We start from the raw sequence: 25,283 nt of genomic DNA on the forward strand, positions 1-25,283 counted from the left end.
GTTGTTAAACATTCAAGGCAGAACATACCTGTTGCTTCTTTATGACTTTCCTTGATTCCTAAAGCTCTTAGAATATATTTCTTAATTTATATATCTATATATTTATACAAGTAACATATCAGGATAGGAATGTATGAATTCCCCATAATTTTAACTAAAACCTTCCATCTTTACCATTGGAAGATCTAACCAGCACATTCAGTGCTTATTACATTCTCACTACATGTGTGCTTGCTCATAAACAATATACTCATTAATCAAAAGTTAATCATACACACAGGCCTGTTTGCTTCATCTCAGGAGTTCAGAAGTTCAGGCTTGAACTTCAGTTGCCTCTCTATGTGACTGGATTTTAGGGGTCTCAAAGGCCTATGGGCCTTTTGCTTAGTTCATTGTGATTTTCTTATATTTCATAAACATATACCTTCTAATATCTATGTTTATATGTGTGGATATATACAAATTCTCCATTAAAGCCAGCAACCTAAGAGCTGGGAAGATAATGATCTCATAGGTATAAGGTCTTTTGGATATAAATACAGGACCCTTGATGTTGGCAGATAAGCCTCAGTACCAGTGCGCAAGTGTGTGCAGCTTGGTATAAACTCGGCCAAAAGGGATCACCTTTGCCTGTTGCAGATAACAAGGTTTCCTGCAGGGTGAAATGGAGGCAAATGTATGATCAAAGCTGTCATCATCAGCTGCTGAGTGTAAGAGATTACAGACTGCTTGTTAGGAGTCTCAGCTTGTTAGACTGTACAGCTTGCTTCCATAAAAATCACTACATTTTCCATCTTCATCAGTGTGTTGCAAGGTCATTCAGATCTTGAACCTCTTGCCTCAGGAAACGGCAAATCCTTTGGCAAAACAATCCCCCAGGCCAGATAGCTGTACTGTCTCCTTTTTTAAAGTTTCAAGAAATTTTGATTATGTATTTGCATTGTCACTTCAATTATGTTTTTAACTATATGCTGTTCTCTGATACTTAGAGGAAGTAAAAACAAAAATCCTTCCAAAGACCCCTCCAAATTGGAGTCCCATTGTACAACATTACTTCTTAATTTGGATAATAAATGATTCACTGCTATTTTGGTAAACCGTTTGAAACAAGTTATTAGAAAATATATCCATCTTGATAAGTCCAGTTTCATTCCCTGTTTCAGATCCGATTTGGAAACTACTATATATATATATATATATATATATATATATATATATATATATATATATTTCAAACACACACAAGCTTGCAGTTCTTCAGTGGATATTTTTATAGCTTTCAAATGTTTGGAATTGTCTTATTTAATTGAATTATTAAAACAAATGCAGTCTTACCCTAAATTTGTCCATACTCTCTGAAGACACTTGAGACAAACATTTTGGTAGAAAGCCCACCACTTTATTAAATATTACCTGAATACAGATATTTAGGAAAATAAATAAAATCTCTAGATTTGATCAAACAAACAATCCTTAAAGGTGGATAAGTGAAGGCATCTGCCTTTTAACATATACAACACCACTCTGGCTTGACGGTTCCTGAATTTCAAGAGTCTTCACTAGGAATATACGAAAATGTCTCAATCCATGCCAACATTTATTCATACTTTCTTCTAGTATTTTCTGTTGCACTGCAGTTGATTTAATTCACATTAGTCTTTCTTCAATTTTGTTGTCTGCTGATACAAAATTACACTTTAAAAAAAAAATCTCATAGCACACAACAGACACTCATGTCTCGGCCATCAATAGATATTTACAAATCAGTGACCTTTCCTGTGTGTTCTGTTTCAAAGTGAATAAATTTCTAGAGGGGTAGCCCTGTTAGTCTTTTGCAGCAAAAATGACAAAGAGTCTTGTGGCACCTTAAAGTCAATGAAGTGGCTAATGAACCAACCCTAAGCCTAAACATCCCTCTCTCAGGGAGGGAGAGTAGGTGCTGCAAAAGAGAAGGAGAGAGTGGAGGGGGTGGAGCAGGATTAAACAGCAGCCTGATTGCCCCCTTCTTGTTGGGAACTCCAGCCCATGAGCTCTCCAAGGCCCTCTCCCCCTTGGAGAAACCAGCTCAAGACTTCAAGTAGTGTGTGGCAAATTCACGCCCAATAAAGAGTGAGAGCACCATTTCATACACATGCATTTTATAGAGGAAATTGTTGTGGGTGTGGGAACCAATTTATGCTTTACATGTTTATAATAAATAAGATTTTGTGTTTGACAATATTCATAACAAGAGTCCATGCTGTGATGGGGCATGAGAACACGTGGACAGAAGGAAGTCAACTCCTTATTATCATCACTGAGTTCCCATCACTAATTTCTACTGGGTACCAATGAAAATTCTTTCTGATGTTGAACAGGCAATTTCTGTAGACTTCTTTCTTTCCTTATGTGTTTCTTCCCCCCCAAAAAATAATAAAAAAGAACCCACACAAAATTGTGTCAGTAATTTCAATTAGAAAGATGACACACATTTCTGATTTACATTTGATAAGATGGAGCTAATAGCAAATACACCATGGATAAATATTTCATTGGGCTCTATAAATATTCCAACCCTACCACTAAATCCACAATCCAGCTTGCTCCAGTGCTCAAATTTCCACCAAAATTACTGTGAGAATTACTTCTTCTCCCCCTCCCCTCAGTGTCTTCTTCTCCCCACACCTCCTGACAAATATATATTACTTAGGGTTTAAAACCCTCATTAAATGTATGGTTGGTGGGTGTGGAGAAGGAGAGGCACATCTCCTTGTCTGACCCTCCCAACTGTATGCCTGTGCAAGGCCTCCAAATTGGTTTGGGACTTAGATTTGTGTCAGGCCTGCCCCATATCATTCCAGGTTGGATTAGGGCCATTCTGAATCACTGAATCAGGCCCCAAATCAGATCGAGTCAGGTCAGCATATCAGAAATTTGGCAGCAGCTCTTGAAAATCCTTAAGGATCCTTCCCACTACTTGAGATCCTTTAACTGCTACCGACTGAACTCATGCTTCCATTAGAAGAATATTTATTTATTTATTTATTGCATTCGTATACCGCCCCATAGCCGAAGCTCTCTGAGCGGTTTACAACAATTAAAAACATTAAAAACAATTATACAGATTTAAAAACACATTTTTAAAAAGCAGTTTAAAAACATTAATGTAGTGGCAAATTCAGGAGTGCAGGGTCCCTTCATGACAGTCATGCCACATCCTCTCACAGCCACATACCCTCTTCTGCTTTCTTGCTCTCCCCCATCTCAGTCCTTCCCAAGCGTGCCTTCTCCCACAACAACAGATGTCCCTAGAAGCCATTCAGCATGAAAGGGGAGTGTGTTACCCAGTGGCTTACTCACCTCCTTTCACTCTACCAATCAGCAGGAAAGGACAAGGAAACGTTTTAGAAGATTCTTCTCAATGGCCAACACATTCCCCTTTCATGCTGATTGGCTCATAGGGACCCTGGTGCCAAAAAAAGTAAGGGGTCCAAGACCCCGGACAACTGCATCCCTGTATAGGAATGAAGGTTCCATAAAGAACGATCCCCGGTGAACTCAGCTGGGCTTACTTCCAAGCAAACATGCAACAGGCTCACACTGCAAGAACACCAAAGACCCATGTAGTCCAGCTTCCTTCTCACAGTGACCAGCCAAGATGCTTATGGAAACTCCTAAGCAGGGCTGAGTGCTTGTGACTCCCAGCAACTAGTATTCAGAGACATACCACCTCTGACCATGGAAACAGAACACAGAGATTAGTAGGCATTGATAGCCTTACCCTCCATGAATTTGTCTAATCCTCTTCAAAAGCTATCCAAGTTGCTGGCCATCACTGCCTCTCATGGTAGTGAGGTAGCTGGGAGTTGGAAAGGACAGCTGCCCACAATTCCTGAGACTTACCCTGGAGAGTTTGGCCTATATTCCTGGCACAGACGTCACACAGCACGGGCTTCCTCTGCCACATATTCCATATTCAAAGTAACCAACAGGGCAATGCCACATTGTGCAAATGCCTCTACCAACTGTACACATCAGGAGATTAGTTACAGTACTAAAGAAAGAAAGAAAGAAAGAAAGAAAGAAAGAAAGAAAGAAAGAAAGAAAGAAAGAAAGAAAGAAAGAAAGAAAGTGGTCAAAACGTGGCTTGCCTCTGTTGTATTTTCCATTAACAATTCAAAGTGAAAAGACAGTTATCAAACTCCCTCAACTAGCTAACACATATGGACATGTAACCAGTTTGGTGTAGTGATTTCAGTGTCAAGCCAGGATTTACAGATTAAGGAAATCCTCCAGAAAGAATTAAATATCCCTTCTGCTCCCACCCAAAACTGTTGGGATAAAATGGCATGAAGTGGGACAGTTTCTCCAACTGCTGTGTACAGGTGTTTGCTTGTTCAGAGACTTGAAGAAGGTATGATAGAACCATAACTTCCTACAGTGCAAATGTTCTCTCCCCCACACCATTTAGTTTTCCATCATCATTTAAGGTATCTGATCAAAGTGTCTGCAGGATTTAGAAACATTACAAATCCTGTTTGACTAGAGACCACAATTTGGGCAGGGGAGGAAATGGATGTGTATATTGAGGGCAACAGTGTTTCATACTAGCTTCTGGTCACTGGGGAAAAACGCTGTTGTCTATACCTTAGCCCCATTACACAAGAAGAGATGGTCTAAGGAACCCACTATCTACACAAGAGCTCAAGCCTTCTACCAAAGTGTGTGGAACTGATGCAAACCGTTGACAGTGCCAGTAAATGTCTCAAAGAAGGGAGAGGAAGTGGGTCCCTCTTCAGAGTGGGTTCCCCCCTTCTCACACAGACACACAAAATCTGGAGATCAATTGACCAAAACTATAAAATTTGCACTGTCTGAAACAATATAAGAAGTGAAACTTAGCCATCCTTTAACATTTGCACTTACGTGAATTTTGTGATGCAACTCTCCAACTGAAGAACATTTACAAAAATGCATGGGGGAAAATGTGCGTATAATGAATATTTTAGTGAAAATAACATACAAAATGCATTATAGGAGAAATTGCTTGCACAAATGTGCACATTAGTCAAAAGGGCATACAAAAATATATTTATTAGGAGACATTTCCACTAAAATCCTGAAGAATTTTCAAGAGGATTTTTTTTTTTAAAAAAATGTAAATTTCTGCAAAAGAGTAGAAAACTGAATTTAAGGCTGGAAAAGTGAGAAACTGGGAGAACCGAATTGGATAGGTCATTCCATTCCTAGTAGATGAACACCCTTCAGATGAACAAGAGGGACAGTAAAAGAAAATAGAGTTCCTGAAGTTCTTTATTTATTCAGACCATTCATTAGCTGCCCTTCAGCAAATGCTCTCAGAGCTGTTTACAGTAAATACATTCACTAAAAGGCAAAACACCTTGCGGTTTAAGAATGTACCTATAGCCAACAGATATTTCTATCAAACTTTAAAAAGCAGGAAAATTGGGCAGTTATAGTGAATGCGCCGGGGAGCAGGAGACCTGACCTCCTCTCTGAGATATTGTACTGCCCTACAAATTTGTCAAAATGCAAACACAATTGGGTTGGTCTTTCACAGTCCGATCCACTTCCTGTGTAGCTTGGAAGAATTTCAATATCCCAGTCCAATATCCCAGAGAGGAGGTCAGGTGTCCTGCTCCCCTGCTGCATTCACCATAGCTGCACAATTGCCCTGCTTTTTAAAGTTTGATAGAAATACCTGTGGGCTATAGTTACATTCTTAAACCACAAGGTTGTTTTTGCCTTTTAGTGAATTTCCCTGCTTTTTAATCTGGGAGGTAAGAAATGGGATCCTGTACAAGTTTGCTGAGAATGGATTGATCATTTGCATGCTTATTGAGTTCAGTGGGATTTACTCCCCTGAAATCATGCTTAGGATAGGTGAAACTGTCCATAGGGGATGGGGAGGGGAGAACGGGAATGGGAACGAGCAGGTGGCAGAGGAGAAGGGTAGGTTTGATCATTTGCATGTTTATTGAGTTCAGTGGGATTTACTCCCATGCAATCATGCTTCTTCTTGTTGTTATGTGCCTTCAAGCTGATTACGACCATGGGAGAGGAGGAGGGGGAGGGGAGAGTAGAGGGAAGGAAGAAGGGGGAGAGGGGAGCAGAAGGAGTGGGAAGTGGGGGATTGGAAGGGAAGGGGGAGGGAAGGGGGAAAGGGAGGTGATGGGAGGGAGGAGGAGGGTAGGGCAGGTGTGATAATTTGAATTCTTATTGAGTTCAGTGGGATTTACTCAATCATCCTTGAAAATGAAATGGACAGCCTTCAAGTCAATTCCTACTTATGGCAACGCTATGAATAGGGTTTTCATGCAAAGCGGTATTCAGAGGTGGTTTACCATTGCCTTCTTCTGAGGCTGAGAGGCAATGACTGGCCAAAGGTCATGCAGTGAGCTTCATGGCTGTTTGGGGATTTGAACTCTGGCCTCCCAGGTTGTAGTCCTAGGATAGATAAAACTGACCATGAAGGAGGAGGGGGAGGAGGAGGGAGGAGGGGATGGGAAGGTAGAGGAAGAGGGGGAAGGAGGCAATTGGAAGGGGATGGGGAGGAGAAGGGGTGAAGGAAGGGAGAAGGAAGGGGCAAGAGGGAGGGGATAGGAGGGAGGAGCAGGGGAGGGCAGGTTTGATCATTTGCATGCTTTTTGAGTTCAGTGGGATTTATTCTTGTGCAATCATGGTTAGGATAGGTGAAACTGACTTGGGGGAGGGGCGGGGAGGAGGAAGAAGGCAGGAAGGGGAGGGGAGGGGGAGGGAAGGAGATTGAGTGGGTGGGCACTAAGCAGAGGGGAAGCCCCTTTCCTTTCCAAAAGGAAAACTTTGTTAACAGTATCATTCTTTTTCAGGGTTTCCCCCACCTTTTTATTCTACAGCAGGCACATGTAGGCTCCCACCCAAATTTAAACCAAAGCTGTCCCTGGCCACATCCACACCAGATTGTTATTTATGGGAATCCTTGGAAATGTAGTTAGTGTAGGATGCTGAGAGTTGCTAGGAGATGTCCTGTTCCACTCATAGAGCTTCAATCAAAGTGGTTGACTGTTAAACCACTCTGGCCACTGGAGCTCTGTCAGGGGAATAGGAGTCTCCTCTAAGCACTCTTCTCAAACTACCTTCCCAGGACTCTTTGGGGGAAGCCATGACTGTCTCACATGAAATCAAAATCTGGTATGGGTGTTGCTCCCTGATTAGGCCGGCCCAGCAGCTGTGAGTCTGGCTTTTAGAATTTGGTTCTTACTGAGCATGCCTGACATTATCAATGAGTTCAAATCACAATTTCTTAAATTAATTAACGATCAGCCAGGCATTTTTTTTTTACTTTTAAACTGCAGAAGATGAAGGTCAGAGTATGGGGCAAGGTCAGTGAAACGATTACAGGTACTCTGTGAACATGGCAGATTTTTAATTAATTTCAACAAATTATGAAAACTCTTGACAGAAAAAGTCAAAAAGGGGTCTGGCTTTTCTCTCTCTCTTTTTACACTTTGAACTCTCAATTCTCTCTGACTGTTTTGTGTATCACCATGAAAATTTAGTGGGTTGTTAAGCAAGCATTTCTGAGTTCAGGACTATAAGTTTTGTAAGATTTTGTATTGAAATGAGCTTATGGGAAGCATCAGAATGGCATTGGGGGTATTTTCAATTTAACATGGCGGAATACAAAAAATCCATGCTGGCTATAGTATACAGACACTATTGTGGCTGTATAATAACTGGGGTCAGGCTGGACAGACCATGGCCAGCATTTCAAATGGTAAACAGACCCACAAACACCACCAACTTTCCAAACCTTAGAATTGAGCTTCTCTGACAGAGGAAAATTAAAGCACTCATCTGTGTTCAGAGAGCCACTCAGCACATAGAAGCAGCACAGAGATGTAATTTGAAATCTTTGGCAAGTTGTAAATAATCATAACAAGCATTACCAAATCTACAATATTTGGAAAACTGCCTACCTTGTGCAGCAAAATGAGTTTTTACCGCATGATGCAGACATCTTGGAAAGAAAAGGACATGAGGTTTTACAAAATCCATTAGTGTGCCAACACATGAATATCTGACGATGAAGTTTTCCATACTCTGTAGGAGCTACCAGTAAAGGAAGGAAGGAAGGAAGGAAGGAAGAGTCATTGTTCATGGTAAAAGGGTAAGGGGAATAAAATGAGGACTGAGATGTCATTATTTGTTTTCTTTCTTTTATAAATTGGTGCTTTTCTAAAAAAAAAACCTGTATGGTGTGTGTGTGTGTGGGTTCAATTACAACATGATCAATTTTAACCAATATACCACACATTCGTTTCGAATGCAACCCCCACTTTACAGACTTTATAGTCAGCAGAGATCAGATTCACTGAAAGCATAACACACCACACAGATTTGTATAACATTCTCCAACATCTTTAAAATTTTGTTTTTGTTGCTGTTTGTTCAGTGTCAATAGCATTATATAGGACTGAGTCCTAGCAGGCCTTTTACACATCACCCTTTCACAGTTAACGTACACCAGATAAGGGAACCATTTCCCCAAGAAAGCATCCTTGAAATTATGATACAAAGCAGCCCTAATATGCAGAGATATGTTGTTCCTTAGAATTCCCACCCTTTGTCAAACCACTCCTTAACGGGTGGCATCTTGGGGCATTTCCATGGCTAAGCAGGTTGAAACAATCCATTAATTCACATTGTGAACAATGAAATTCTCTCTCTCTCTTTTTTTAATTAATTTTTATTCAAAGTTTCAAAGAACAAAACAAAAGAAAAGAAAAACAAATTAATAACTAATATTTTAAAAAATATTGACTTCCGATTTGTCGCAGATCAGCTATAAGTATATAGTATATAACAGACCTGTCCCTTAATATATTACAAAATCACTTTCCTCCAGTAGTTATCTTAATTAATCATCAAATCTCATTAACATCATATCATTTTGTTCTATCTGCAAAAAGTCAAAGAGAGGTTCCGCTCCTTGAGAGCTTGGAAAAGTTACTTTTTTGAACTACAACTCCCATCAGCCCCAGCCAGCATGGCCATTGGATTGGGCTGATGGGAGTTGTAGTTCAAAAAAGTAACTTTTCCAAGCTCTGGTTTTTCTCCAGATATACATGTCAATTGATCCATCCCTACCAAGTCAGCTAAATCCAGTAATTTTAATAGCCATTCTTCTATTATCAGTATTAATTCCATCATCCATCTGCCATCCTTGCACACATGTTAATCTTGCTGTCATAATCATATAGTAAGAGTCTGATGGGAATTTCCTTCATCACAAATATTTCCTTGCAATCAATTCCGAATGTATTACTGAAATGTTGTTGTAAGGTCATGTCTCTGTTCCTCTTCTTTACGAAATACACCACCATATCTCTTGAGAGTTTTTCCATTGTCACATATCTAAAATTAATTCTGTAAATGTTCTCTATTTCAAGTTCCATCAAATTGTTCCAGTCCAGAAATTTTATCAAGACAGTAATAACGTTATCTCTGATATCTTCACCAGTTTCTTCAGGAACAGCACTAAATTCCAAACAGTAATCTTTATCTCTAATATCCATCACGGCCATAAAGTCCAAATCTTTTTCCAATTCCACATTTGATATATCTGTTCCAATCTCCAGAATTTGCTCCTTCCCTTTAATTTCTTTTTCATCTTAGACTTCCGGGAAGGGTGACTTCGCTTGTGCCTGCTTTTGGAACGGGCTCCCGCCTCAAAAGAAGCTTATTCAGATATAAATCAGTCATAACATTTTTTTTTTGACTGATGAAATTTCTCCCGGGCAGGGAGAAACGTAGAGATCAACCTCAAAAGCCTGTTTTTGTTGGGAGGACTGGATTTCATTAATTTATGAGATAAGGTCCAGCCAACAATGCCGGACGGACTTCCTAACAAGCTCTATCTGTTTAAGCGATACGTTTATCTTTTCTTTAAAGAGAGAATGGACTAACAGGCAAGCACCCTTCTTTCTATTATTTTTTTTACTTGGTTTAAATTGTTGCAGCAAAAGGAGATTTGTCAGATTGATCGGCTTTGGACAACTTCTGGGTGAGATATAGCTCTTCTCTGTTATTCACGAAATTAACAGCTTATCTCTGTTTCTGTCGCAAAAAGCTGTCCTGGAAGTGCATTCTAAAGATAATAAACAGAAGAGGGATTTCTATTCCTGATTTCTATTCCGAGGAATATTATATTGTCTGGGACTATTCTCTTTTTGGTCTATTTTATTTTGACGAATCTGCTTCTTCACGACGCCACTAACTGTTTTGATGCTGGGAACTAAATTTGTTTTGCATTCTTGAACATAGAAAGATAAGGCAGGTTGCTCTGTTTATACTGTGATGTCATCAAGCCTGGAATATTAACCCAATTGTTGCTGAAATAAGAAGTGGTTCTTCTTTATTTTTGTTTTGCTTTGTTTTCGTGGTTTTAAAAATGGCAATCAAGAAAGCGGCTGAGAATCTGGAAGTAACTATGTTTCAGAAAATAATGGATGAGATTGAGATAACGAAACAAACCCTGCGACAGGGTAGTAAGGAGCTGAAAATTGAACTGAGCAAAATGACGCAGGAGCTCAAAGAAATAGGGGATCCTGTGAGAGAGGAGGATGAGATCAGAGATGAGAAAAGAAAAAATAAAGGGAAGATACAAGCCCTGGAGATTGGAACAAATGTGGAATTGGAAAAAGATCTGGAGTTTATGGACTTTAGAAATAAAATCTACTGTTTGGAATTTAACGTTATCTCTGAAGAAATTAATGAAGATATTAGAGATAAAGTTATCAATGGCTTGGATAATCTTCTGGACTGGAATGATGTGATGGAGCTTGATATAGAGAAAATCTATGGAATTAACTGCAGCCATGTGACAATGGAAAAACTCTTAAGAGATGAGCCAGTGCATTTTGTAAAAAAGAAGAACACAGATGACTTTACAACTGTATTTCAGCAACTTATTCAGAATAGATGGCAAGAAAATATTTGGGACAGAGGAAATTCCCATCAGACTCTTATTATATGACTATGGCTACAACAGCAAGATTATTATGGAATACTGATAATGGAAGATTGGACACTGAAATTACTGGACTTAACAGGACTATTCAAGATGGAAGATGGAACTAATAGGGATAATGGAATAATGGCTATTGAAATTATTGGACCTAACAGATTCTGATGAGATGGATTAATCGAAATGTTTATTTGGACTATGGTTATGACAATAAGATTATTATAATTATTAACGAGATGGATTAATTGACATGTTTATTTGGAGAAAAATTGATAGATATATTTCTTAAAGAATTGAAACCTCTCTTTGACTTTTTGTGGAAAGAATAAAGTAATGTTTATGAGATTTGATGATTAATTAAGATAACTACTGGAGGAAAGTGATTTTATAATATGATTTAAGAGACAGGATTGTTATATATTGTAGACCTATAACTGATTTGATATGTGACAAATGGGAAGTCAACATTTTATTTTTTTTGTTTAATCATTTTTGTTTTGTTTTGTTTTTTGTCTTTGAATGTTTTATGATTTTGTTTTCTATGTTTTATGAAAATTTGAATAAAAATTATTGTAAAAAAATAATAATTTCTTTTTCATCTTCTATTGCTTGTCCAATTATATCTTTGGTCTCATCTGCTTCTTTTCTCATATAATCCTTTATTTCTTTCAGCTCCTGTTTCACTTTGCCAAACTCAGTTGCCATCTCTTGTCTACCCTGTCTCAGTTCTTGTTTCGTTGTCTTAATCTCATCCATTATCTTCTGAAACATATCCAGAGGTGCATCCAGGGTCTCTGCCACTTCTTTGATTGTCATTCTTAAAGCCGAAGAAAAAACCCTTCAAATTTCCAATATAGCCACAATTCCCAAACAAAGAATAATTTGCTTCTTTTTCCAGCAATAAGGGAGTTAATATTCCGAACCTGTTGACATCATCATCTTAGACAGCACAAACTGCCTTATCTCTTATGTGTCCAAGAATGCAAAACAAATTTAGTTCACAGCATCAAAATAATTAGTGTCATAGAGAACAAGCAGATTCGTCACAAAAAAAGTAGACCGGACAAAATAGTCCCAGACATATAATTCTCAAATATTCATATAAATCAAATTTTCCTCTTCAGATTAGATGCCCCTCATCTGTTTGTATCTTTATAATGCTCAATTCCAGGCCAGCTTTTTGCTATAAAGCCAAAGATAGGCTATTTCAATTTTCTTCCTCCTTAATTCCACATATAAAGGAGAAAAGTATAACTCACCCAGGGATTCTTTATTGCTGATTCTTTAACAGATCTCTTTTGCTGTAACAACTTAGTCCAATTGATAAGAATAGACAGAAGAATGCTTGCCTGTTAAAACCCGTTTTTCTTTGAAGAAAAAAAAGTCTCACTTAGTCAGTTTGAGCTTGCTTGAATTCCTTGGCTCCGTCTGGCGCTGCTGGCTGCACCTTCGTTCATAGGCGATCCTAATGAATTCCAGTCCCCAACAATCACAACGAAGCTTTTGTGGATTATCTCTTCGTTTCTCCCTTACCTGGGAGAAAGTTTTTACCAGTCAAAAAACTCTTCTGACTGGTTTTAAAACTGAAAAAGCTTCCTCTGAGACGAGAGCTCGTCTCAGAGGCAGTCACAGGTGGAGCGATCCTTCCGGGAAGCCTGAAATTCTCTCTCTCCAAGTAACCCATCGAAACAGTAGCTGGCTTCAAGGAGACTGCACACACAATCATATTTAGGCATCAATCCTAAGGGTTTACCAAAATTGTTTTGAGGGCTTATCCAACACTCTGCTAGTCTACATTGCTCTTGCAAATTTCAGGCACAAAATCCTCTCCTGGTATCTTCTTATTCTTCAGAGAGCACATAGAGCTACACCGGACTCCTGGAAAAAAAAAAAAACTTCTTCTGAGACGAGAGCTCGTCTCGAAAAGCAGGCACAAGCGAAGTCACCCTTCCCGGAAGTTTTTTTCAGCGTAAATCAGTCAGAACATTCTTTTTGACTGATGAAGATTTTCTCTCGGGAAGGGAGAAACATAGAGATTAACCATAAAAGCCTGTTTTTGTTTGGGAGGACTGGATCTCATTAATTTATGAGAGAAGGTTCAGCCAGCAATGCTGGAGGACGTCCATCACGCTCTAGCTGAATAAACGACACGTTTATCTTTTCTTTAAAGAAGAACGGACTTAAACAAGCAAGCACCCTTCTTTCTACATTTTTTTTTCATTTGTTTAATCGTTGCTGAAAACAGAGATTTGTCAATTAATCAGCTATAAAGATCTTCTGGGTGAGTTAAAAATTTTCTCCTTTATTCACGAAACTAAGGAGGAGAAAAATTGAAAAAAGCCTATCTTAGTTTTTATTGCAAAAAGCTGGCCTGGAGGTGCATTTTGAAGATATAAACGGAGGAGGGATTTCTATTTCGAGGAGGGAAAAAATAAATAAATAAATTTGATTTATGAACTTTGGAGCATTATACGTTTGGGATTATTTTCTTTTTGGTCTATTTCTTTTTGACGAATCTGCTTGTTCACGACGCCACTAACCCTTTTGAAGCTGGGAACTGGATTTGTTTTGTATTCCTGAACATGAGACATAAGGCAGGCTGTACTGTCTACATTGTGACTTCATCGAGCCTGGAATATTAACCCAATTGTGACTGAAATAATTTTTGCTTTTGTGGTTCTAAGAATGGCAATCAGGAAAGGGGCTGAGACCATGGAAGAAATCATGTTTCAGAAAATAATGGATGAGATTGAGATAACGAAACAAATCTGGAGACAGGGTAGACAGAAGATGAAAAATGAATTTAGCAAAATGACGCAGGAGTTTAAAGAAATAGTGGATTCTGTGAGAGAGGAGGCTCTGGAGACTGGAACAAATGTAGTATTGGAAAAAGATCTGGAGTCTATGGATACAAGAAACAAAGCTTACTGCTTGGAACTTAATGTTGTCTCTGAAGAAATTAATGAAGATAATAGAGATAAAGTTATCAATGTCTTGGATAATTTTTTGGACTGAAATGACGTGATGGAGTTTGACATAGAAAAAATCTATGGAATTGGCTACAGATATGGGACAATGGAAAAATTCTTAAGAGATGAGCCAGTGCATTTTGTAGAAAAGAAGAGCAGAGATGTGACTTTACAACAATATCTCAACAACATATTCAGAATTGATGGCAAGAAAAGATTTGTGATGAAGGAGATTCCCATCAGACTCTTATTATATGACTATGGCTATGACAGCAAGATTAATATGGGATACTGATAATGGAAGAATGGATACTGAAAATACTGGACTGAACAAGACTATTGAAGATGGAAGATGGAATCATATTGATATTGGAAGAATGGCTATTGAAATCATTGGATCAAACTGGTTTGACGAGATGGATTAATCTATATGTTTATTTGGACTATGGCTATGATAACAAGATTATTACGGGATACTGATAATGGAAGAATGGCTATTGAAATTATTGGACTTAATAGGATTATTGATAATGGAAGAATGGTTACTGAAATTATTGGACTTAACAGGATTATTGAAGATGGAAGATGGAATTAATATTGATAATGGAAAATGGCTATTGAAATTATTGGATCTAGTGGATTTGAATGAGATGGATTGGTCGACATGTTTATCTGGAGAAAAATTGAAAGATATATCTTTCAAGGAATTGAAATCTCTCTTTGACTTTTTGTGGGAAGAATAAAGTAATGTTTATGAGATTTGATGAATAGTTAAGATAGCTACTGGAGGAAAGTGATTTTATAACATAATTTAGGAGACAGGATTGTTATATATTGTAGACTTATAGCTGATCTGCGATAAATCGGAAGTCAACATTTTATTTTATTGTTTAATAATTTTTGTTTTGGTTTTTGTCTTTAAAAATTTGAATAAAAATTAATGGAAAAAAAAAAAAAGAACTACACCGGACTCCTAACCATGTCTACTCAGAAGTTAGTCCTACCAGATTCAGTGGGACTTACTCCTAGTTATTTGGGAACTACAGCCTTCATCTTTTGAGAGGATATAGGTAGTGATAAAGAGATAGAATTGATATCTAAGCTTCCCACATATTCTTCCTATTGCAATTTCTTCTTTAAATAGTTTTTTTAAACAAAAAAATCCTATGCTGAAGCAACCGTGGGTATATAAAAAGAACTTTTTACTTGCCTAAATGTATGAGAAACTAAAGGTTGTATTCAATAAAGTCATCCCATGTTCAAGGACCTCTGCCTGCACAATAGCATTCTCCTCCCACGCGTACAATTCCCAGAGTTCCCTGGAAAAAGGGACTGATTATTAAATCACTCTTACTGTAGCTCTGTGAGGGGAGCAGGGGCCTCCTAACAACTCTCAGTGCCCTTAACCAGCTATTGTTCCCTGGATTCAAGCGGCAGCTGGACAACCACCTGTCAGGAATGGCCTTGATGGACTTATAGGCCCCTTCCAACTCTACTATTCTATGATTCTTTGGGGGAAGCCATGACTGTTTTATAATGTGGTTTAAGTGGTATAATACTGCTTTAAATGTATACTGCAGATGAGGACATACCATCTAGTTCACCTGCTGTTCTGTCTTGATTCTTGATTCTCTGAAATGGTATACTCCCAGGTAACATTGGGGGGGAAGGAATATAGCTCATTATCAGAGTATTTTCTTTGCATGTAGGAGGTCCCAGGTCCAATTCCCAAGATTTCCAGATTGCACAGAGATATCTCTGCCTGAAATCTTTGAGAGCCACTATCAACGTACTGTAGACAATACTGAACCAGATGGACTGATGGTCTGACTCAGTCTAAGACAACTTCCTACATTCCTAACTCATTATTTCTGTGTGCTATCTGTCTTGCAGGGATATTGCATAGTTAGGGACATATTTAATCGGAACCTTATTACAAACTGTCTTCCATCCAGCTGTATTCCATGACACAATTCTATCTGGTTCAGCAACATGTTCTCGAGCATATGTTTGGGCTCAAGCAAACCTATTTATTATTATTATCAAGGTCCCTTTGAATTTTGTTTCTGTCTTCCATGGTATTAGCTATGCCCCCCAATTTTGTATCATCTGCAAATTTGATAAGCATGCTCTGTACCTCCTCATCCAAGTCGTTAATAAAAATGCTGAAGGGCACTGGGCCCAGGACCGAGCCCTGTGGTACCCCACTTGTTACTTCTGCCCAGTTTGAGAAGGAACCATTGATAAGCACTCTTTGAGTATGATTCTGGAGCCAACTGTGGATCCATCTAATAGTTGTTCCATCCAGCCCACATTTAGCTATCTTGTTAATCAGAATATCATGGGGCACTTTGTCAAAAGCTTTGCTGAAGTTGAGGTATATTATGTTCACAGCATTCCCACAGTCTACAAGGGAGCTTACCCAATCAAAAAACGAGATAAGATTAGTTTGGCAGGATTTGTTCTTCATAAATCCATGTTGGCTCCTAGTAATCACTGCATTGTTTTCAAGGTGCTTACAGATTGACTGCTTTATAATCTGCTCCAGAGTTTTTCCAGGGATTGATGTTAGGCTGACTGGTCTGTAGTTCCGTGGTTCCTCCTTTTCCCCTTTTTTGAAGATAGGGACAACATTAGCTCTCCTCCAGTCATCCAGCACTTCACCAGTCCACCATTTATCTATCAAGCTCAAGGTCCAATCCTGACCCTTCTACTTCAGGTTTCCCGGGAGGGTCACAGATCCTTTTTTGGGAGAAGACTGAACCAAAGTAGGAATTGAGCACTTCTGCCTTTTCTTTGTCATCTGTTATCATTTTGCCATCCTCATTGAGTAGCTGTGCCACCATTTCTTTTCTCTGTCTGTTACTATGGACATACCTGAAGAAAGCTTTTTTGTTGCTTTTAGCATCCCTCGCTAGCCTCAGATCATTCTCAGCTTTAGCCTTCCTGACACCATTGCTGCAATTCTGTGATACCTGTCTGTACTCTTCCTTTGTGGCCTGGCCTTCTTTCCACTTCCTGTATGTGTCCTTTTTTGTTTTCAGGTCCTCTGTAAGCTTTCTGTGAAGCCACATTGGCTTCTTTTGTAGTTTCCACCCTTTTTTCCTTGTTGGAATAGCTTGCCATTGCGCTGTTAGGATTTCATTTTTTAGAAAGCAACCCTATGATGATGCAGTTGAAGGTGAGCCTGGTGGGTAGGAATGTCAAGGCTTAAGATGTCAATTTAATCAGCCAGATATTTTCAGCTGCTACACCGGCTCCTCATATTTTCCCACTAGACACACCATTTTATCTTTAAGAAGAAATCTACAATGTAAATTAGGCTGTACACATGTGACACACACCGTAATTTTACATGTATAAGGTCAACAAGGAAGTAACAAAATGGTGAATTAGATGTGGCACCAAGTCTAGCAAAAGGGCCTTCCTGATGTATAGGGCCACAGAACTCCCTTTGCATTTTACTCTGGGAAGTTAGAGATAGGATGAAACAGTCTGGGGTAGTATGACATATCTCTTGTAGTTCAAGGGAATCCTTTGACATGGTGCCAGGAATTTTCTTGCACAGCATTCAAAAGAATAAGGGAGAAGAAATTAGAACAAATCCTGAAATAATAGGGTGTTGTGCATTAATAAACATGGATTCCCATGAAGGGGGATGTTCCAGAATGTCTAAAGGCCATTGTAGATATTTATTTTGCAACATTCTCACTGATTGGTGTGTCCTTAGTTTTCATTATAGGGGATGATGCCAGCTGCAGTTTTGCAGGAGCCCTCAAGCATCTTGGTTGCAGAGGTCTGTGATAGCAGCTGTGGTTGTAGTGGGACAAAATCAGGACATCCTTGAGTAGGAAATGAAAGGAGCCATCTCAACTGAAAGCCTCAAGTGTCTAGAGCCCCCTGAACCATCGCTCTTGTCACTTTTGTCAGCATGGTCGAGTCTACCCCATGTCAGCAAGGATAGCAGTGACACCTCAGATAGGAGGTCTCGCAATGGGGGACTTTTTTAATGACTCTGGACTTGTCACCTGCCCAGCCAAGAGGATGGTGGCCTGTTACACCAGCCATCCTAGACAATTGGATCATCAGCTTTTATACTTATCTCAGCCTTATTCATATTCATTACTACACACACACACACCTTACCTTCAGCATCCAGATGCATCCATGAAAGAGTAAAAAAGAGAAGTCCAAAGACTTCCATGGTTATTTTGCTTGGAATTCAACCATACAATTATGTAGCAAGTTGGATTTTTATGCTTTTCTTTTTAATCTCAGGTTCCAACTCATATAAAATAAGTGAAGCATTCATTTGTCAAGTCTGATCAAATTCGATCTTCTTTCTGGAACTCCTGGACCCAAATAGATTGTGGTGTTTAATTGTTGTGTTGGGATTTTTTGTTGCTGCTGTTTTTGTTTTTTTTGTACTCAGGATAGAAAGATGCCTATCAAGATTTACTATGGAGGGCTTTTTGTTCTTCAAGAAGAATTTTCAAAGGTACATACAGTAACAGAAACAAGTGATAGGTACACCATGGTGACAATTAAAATCACAGATTGTTCCCTTGGATAGCTTTCATCCCATGCCATTCAGAAACGAACAGTGAGTAGCATTTGCTTTTGAACATGGTGAACCCCTTTACCCCCTACAGCAGCATCAGAACCACAAAATGTATGTAATGTGCAGTGCAATCGTGTACACAATCATAAGTAAGTCCACTGTGTTCAATGGGGCTTGAACACAGTTATGGGGCAATATTCCAAAGAATATCCTGATGGTATGAGCTGTTCGACCATGGAACAGACAACACACACACACAACACACATTCTTTTTTTTAAAAAATGCGTAAGATAAGAATGGAATAAAGAATGGAGATACAAACTTGGAACATAAAATAACCTAGTTGGACATGATTATGAAATAAGACATGGAAAATGTTCATCTGACAATCCATATTAAATGTTTCTTGCTGAACAGAGTTTAGATCTGGAAATCCACAGAATTCATTGAAGACTACAATGAATGAATGATGACTATCTAATCATAGGCTAGTCCCATCCTGGTTAAAGGTGGCACACTTTACCAAGCAAGAACATAGAATATCCTCTGAAACAGCATAATTCAGAGAGTGGTGATTCTGGAGGACCTACTGTTACTCTATCCTCTAATGCAGTGTCTGGGGCCACCTTCACACACACATTTAAAGCACTTTTATTCCACTTTAAACAGTCATGCTTTCCCCCAAGGAATCCTGGGAATTGCAGTTTCATAAGGGTGCTGAGAGTTTTTAGGAGATCCCCTGTTCCCCTCACAAAGCTACAGTTTCCAGGATGGATTAAGAGTCAGTCCCTCTTCTCAGGGAACTCTGGGAATTGTAGCCCTGTGAGGGGAAGAGGGATCTCCTAAAAACTCTCAGCACTCTTATGAAACTACAATTCCCAGGATTCCTTGGGGGAAAGTGGTATGACAGTGCTTTAAATTATGGTGTGGATGTGGCCCAGGATTCCACCCAGCAATTGTCTGCTATGTTCAGGGTCAGGGCCGGATTATCCATTAGGCTTAGTAGGCTGAAGCCTAGGGGCCCGGAGCTCTTGGGGGCCCATGCATAAGCTAAAAAAAATATTGCGGGACAAGAGCTTCTGAATTGCCCGCCATCCCCCTGCTTCACTTACCTTTTCAGCACTGTTTTTTGCAGTTTGCCATCAATCAAGATGGCGGCCGAGGTTTCCCTAAGGGGCTAAAGCCTCTGCCGCCATCTTGGTTGATGGCACGAATGTGTGCTACATGCGCGCATTGCTGCCATCAGCCAAGATGGCGGCAGAGGCCTCAGCCCCTTTGGGAAATCTCAGCCTCCATCTTGATTGATGGCAAGCCTGCGCGAAAAAAAGCGGAAATGTAGGGAGAAGGGCCCCCCAAACACCAATCAGCCTAGGGGCCCTCCTCAGCTTAATCCGGCCCTGTTCAGGGTGAGACTTAAATTCAAGAAAGGCAGAGCTAGGAGCTACCAGAACTCAAACCAATAGTCTGCCTCATATGGGGATCCACCAAAGTGTAGCATACACCTGGGCAGTGAACAACCTTTAGGCTATAGAATGTTGTGGGATGACTATCCACTTGCTATGGAAGAGTCTGGACTTTGACTGGAGAGGCTGATCCTTGGAGAATGTGATCTGGGAGCTGTGGATTTGTTGACTGGAGGAGTGCTCTACTGTCTGATTCCATCAATGCTCATTACAAAATGGCCTCATGCAAAGGCCAATTTAAGTTGGCTGTGAAGAGCCCACCTTCCCTGAAGATGTAGCCATTCTAAGTGGGACTCTGTGGTTCACAGGGGAAAAAATCACCCTGATTCAGCAATGAGTATGTCATAGGAATAAATGCTTTTCAAACTTGTGATGGGGAGAAATTCATTCAGTTTGTGTTTCAGTGCAAACTTAGGTAATTCACACTTTCTGAACAACAAGTGAACTTAAACACATCTATCCTTTAAAATACACATTTCTCCAAATTTTGTGGTGCAGTTTTTTATCTAGAAAGTATGTACAAGAATGAAAATAATGTGCAGAACTAAATTATATTAGGAAAATTGCTTGCAAAAAAAATCTGCACATTAGGAAAAAAATCATCAAATGCATATGTTAAGAGAAATGCATAAACATTTTGTGCAGGCTTTTTTTTTAAAAAAAAAATGCAAATTGATGTAGCAATGGAGAGAACTGAAGGTTGGGGAACTGAGAAACTGAGAAACTGAAACTGATAAATTTGTCCATCCTTATTTTAAATGTCTTCAGATAGAATGGATTGTACTCAACTAAGTTCTACTCAGAGTAGACCCATTGAAATTAAATGGATCTAAATTGGTTCTGTCCATTAACTTCAACAGGTATACTCTGAGTAAGACTGGCATGGAACACCACCCATTGGGTAGAGTTTAAAGGAATACTCTTCAGTTAATTCCATGGACCTCCACATCTACCAAATTAAGCAGGGTTTCCTACACAGTGTAAGGACTGTGACAGAGGGAAGCTTACTTTCCCCAGATCAATGTGTGTTGGGTGCTGGAGATATATGCTTAGCAGAAGCGGTATCATATAGTATATGATTGTTACAGTTTTATTTATTTATCTATCATCTTACACATAATTCAGTGATGACATTCACACCAAACATTTATTCCACTTTAAACAGCCATAGTTCCCCCCAAGGAATCCTAGGAAGCACAGTTTGTGAAGGGGGCTGAGAGCTGTTAGGAGACCCTTGTTCCCATCATAGAGTTTCAGATCTTAGTGTTCTCTGGGAAGAGGGACTGATTGTTAAACCACTTGGGGAATTGTAGCTCTGTGGGAGGAATAGGGTTTCCTGACAACTCCCAGCACCCTTCACAAACTACACTTCCCAGGATTCTTTGGGGGAACCCATGAAAGTTTAAACTGGTATGATACTGCTTTAAATGTATGGTGTGGATGGGGCTGGTATTTCTATATTCTGACTGGTAGTACCTCTCCAGGACTTCAAACAGCAACCATTTCCAGCCCTACCTGAAGTTGCCAGGGACCTTGAAACACATGTTCTCTAACATTAGCTTATGGACCTTTCCATAAGTATGATCTCTGAGCAGGAAAAGGGGTGTATTTCTTTGCCCTCTGCTATCTTATCTACCCCTAGGCTGTGTACTAGGCTGTGTAGGCACTCGGGGTGGAAAGGAGGCGGAGGTATCTCATTTGTTCCACTTGCCACTGCCAAAAGCACAGCAGCTGAGCTGGGGAGGGGAGGGCTGGGCTGGGAGGGGGTAGAGTGGGATTCGTCACTGGTTTGGCTTACAAATTCAAGCTAGATAAGAATTTAGGGATCTCCATGTTTTCCTGGTATTTGAGAGAAGCATTACTGACTCCCCCCCCCTGCAAGACTTGTATCTCTGAGCCAGGAAATCCTAGCAACATCACGACTCACCTCCTCTTGTTCAAGTTCTGAAAAAAATATCCAAAGGAACAAGCTGTGCCTATACTGTGTTTTTGGAGATATGTGATATTTGGCTCTGTTCCAGGAGCTCAGGAAACGTTAGAAAAGCAAGTGTGTGTGTGAGAGAGAGGCTGGAATGAATTACGTGAACTTTTTTTTCCCCCTGTGATGCAACTCTGATGTCACAAAGTAGAATTCCATTCCTTAACTACTTTATGACACACACTGTCTTGGTGATTTGCCATCCTGAGGCTTGAGGGCTGCTTGGCTTGGTGAGAAAATGTGGAATTAGCCTGTGAGCATTGTGAAGGAAGATGGAAAGATCTGAAGGGATACTGGTGATTGAGGAATCTTTGTATTTGTATATTATTGGCACGGAGGGTTTGAATAGGAATTGCAAAGGGAAATACGGTAGTTGGTGGTAACTAAGTCCTGCTCAGAGTAGACCTATTGAAATTAACAAACCTAAGTGAGCCATGTTCATTAACAGCAATGGGTCTACTCTGTGTAGGAATAGCACTGAACGCCACCCATAGCGTTTTTTTTAAAAACAGTACATTTTAATTCACATTCCAGCAAATAACCTGAAGTCCATGAATATATGTTTCATATGTTTAAATGAATGAATTTGTGTGAATTCCATGGAGTCTTCTTTTCTATGCCAGCTCAGCAGCAATATTTGTACAAGAAAGCTCCAGCTACTCAATGGATTTTAAAATTTAAAATTGCTCCTGAAGAAGAGACCTGTGTTCCAAAGCACACTGAACTCATTTATTACATTTCTACCCCGCCTTTCTTTTCGCAATAGAAACTCAAGGCGGCTGACATATGGTTCCCAGGTGGTCTCTGTGATGTTCCTGTATTAATGTATATATGGTAAGTGCTGTTTGTATAGAAGATACATGGTAAGTGGAATGAAAGAGGAGGGGGGAGTAAATGAGCAGTAGAATGCTGGATGATTGGCTGAGTGTTTGGATGGCTGAGAGTATAAATGGAAGGATGACAGTTGAATCTGGGTGGACGTGAGTGGGTTGTTTTGGTGGAGTTTGGAGGTGGGTGTGAGTTGGTGTATGTCAGGAGAGTGTGGAGAAGGAGGGAGGTGGAGTTCGGATTAGTAATAAGTCAAATATCACAGTAATAGATGAAACCATAAGCTTGTAGATCATTATCAAAGTTATCTTGTTATTAATGTTATTTAATAAATACTATTTTGGTTTACCGAAGGCCTGATCCTTGGCTGGGGTTTCAGAGACCAGAAGGGAGGGTAAGGTAATAACCAAGGCTGAAGGGAAACAGTAACAAATGGTGGCAGCAGTGAAGAGGAGAAGATAACATTATAAGTATCCAGAGCAACCCCGAGTTATGAGTTATCTGCATTGATACAAGGGGGTTGGGAACAGCATAGGCACGCAGTCACGAATGTAACCGGATAGAGAGACTCAGGCAAGGTCTCTGGGAACATTGGTTGTAGAACGTGACTGGTGGTGCTGCCTAGCAGGGGGATCTATTGAGATCTGTGCTAGAGCGGAGAGAGAAACCATAAAAAAGACAGTCCGGACTTGTGGAGTCCCTGGTGGTGCCTAGTGAAAGGCAGTAGCCACGAGCAGGTAGGAACCTGACAGGGAGAGCCAGGGAAGGGCGTCACAGTCTCCCATCCAGGCACTGACCACACCTGACCCTCAGCAGGGAGCTGGCCTCATGTGCCTTCAGACCACATCCTGGGAATTGTAATACATCCCATTAGTTGACACTTTTGAGAATACATTTCTTCTTTTTGTTTTATGTTTTCTGTGCCTCTCCCCTATTTTTCTAAAGACAGCTTTTAAAGCTAGACTGTGTCCCTCCCTCTAAACACCAGAGTCCACATCATGCATGGACTCCATCTCCCAGCCAGCACAGCCAGGGGTCAGGGATTATGGTTGTTGTAGTCTTGCAACAACCTGAGGGCTACAGGTTTGGCATCCCTCTTTCAAAGGCATGGGCAGCAGACCAAGGGGTACTGCAGAGGTTGCAGAAGGTTGACAGGATTTTATTAGGTCCCCAGTATGTTATGTCAAGAACTCCGTGGCAGCTAGGATGGTAAATGGGGCAGCCTGATGGGGCCATATGTCACCTGTTTTGAAAACTCCTCACTGGCTGCTGGTGAGCCTCTGAGCCCAATTCAAGGTGGGAATACTAGCATGCAAAGCCCTAAATGGCTTGAGAGCCAAGCACTTAAAGGAGCTAATTGGGGCTTTAAACCCCTGATTCAACATACACTGTGTGTGTGTGTGTGATAGGAGGAGGGAGACACATGGTCTCCTTCTTTCACCTCCCCTTCTGGCTGCATGTTTGTTTGGGGTTTAAAACCCTTCCGGTTGGTCCCGAATCAATTGGGAGCTGGGGTGGGTTAGTCCAGATTGCTCCAGGTCAGGTTGGGGCTGATCTGAAGTGTTGGATCAGGGGCTGGATTGGATCAGGGGGTGAGGCATGCATAGCTCTAACTGGTAGGTAGGGATGGAACGATCTGTCATTTTCAATTCTCTCAGATTCTCTTCCTCCCCAAACTTACATTCAGTTCCGCACACTTCTGCAGTAATTTGTGATTTTTTAAAAACGTGAACCGAATTGAATTTCTCCCCCATCCCTATTAATTTACCATGTGATGACCGTGTGTTATCGCTGAATAACTCAATATCTTAATAGGAAGGCAAGAAATCTTCCCCCAGGCACCTGGTTGGCCACTGTGAGAACAGGATGCTGGACTAGATGGGCCACTGGCCTGATCCAGCAGGCTCTTCTTATGTTCTTATGTTCTTATAACGACTTGGCTTTTGATTATGATGATGATGATTAGAGGTTTCCAACTGATTTGTTCCATGAGTGCAAGGATTTATGTTTGTGCAATGGAACTTTATTTGTCTCCTCTCCTTGCATGTGTCCTGTGCCCTCCCCAAAACTGTGCAAGTAGAAATTCTTGTGCTGGTGGAAAGAGGTAGATTGGAAACCATTCAACATGATTTTAGAACTTTTGCTCATCCCATCAATGCCCTTTCAACTTATAGTGATGCATTTTCAAATCATAATGTGTTTATTTCAAGGTTCAGTTCGATGCCACTTATTATGGGAAATCCAAGATGTCAGCTTCCGCTGGTAAGATTCCTTTGGAGTCCAAACAAATTGCTCTATGCTCGCATTTGAGATAATGAAGTTGTACATTCAGAATTCCTAGGAGATGAAATTTTTTTTTGGAAAAAATAAGTTTAGAACTATTTGTTCGATTAAATTCTTCCAACACATAGCACTGCTGATCTTAAAATGTATATAATTTATATTCAATTCAGTTGTTCTTTTTAAAAAACTCAA

General features: G+C 40.0%; 1 long non-coding RNA gene across 1 annotated transcript; it reads right to left on the reverse strand.

Annotated features, from left to right (window-relative positions):
* Nucleotides 1-1,428: 1,428 nt before the first annotated feature.
* LOC133384549 (uncharacterized) lies at nucleotides 1,429-22,072 on the reverse strand. The gene is made up of 4 exons (XR_009762622.1): nucleotides 21,930-22,072; nucleotides 7,959-8,091; nucleotides 3,883-4,033; nucleotides 1,429-1,676 (listed from the first exon to the last, which is right to left on the reverse strand). It is a non-coding gene; the product is annotated as an uncharacterized LOC133384549 (long non-coding RNA).
* Between the last annotated feature and the right edge of the window lie 3,211 nt (nucleotides 22,073-25,283).

Source organism: Rhineura floridana, chromosome 4 (genome assembly GCF_030035675.1).
Source record: "Rhineura floridana isolate rRhiFlo1 chromosome 4, rRhiFlo1.hap2, whole genome shotgun sequence".
NCBI lineage: Eukaryota > Metazoa > Chordata > Lepidosauria > Squamata > Rhineuridae > Rhineura > Rhineura floridana.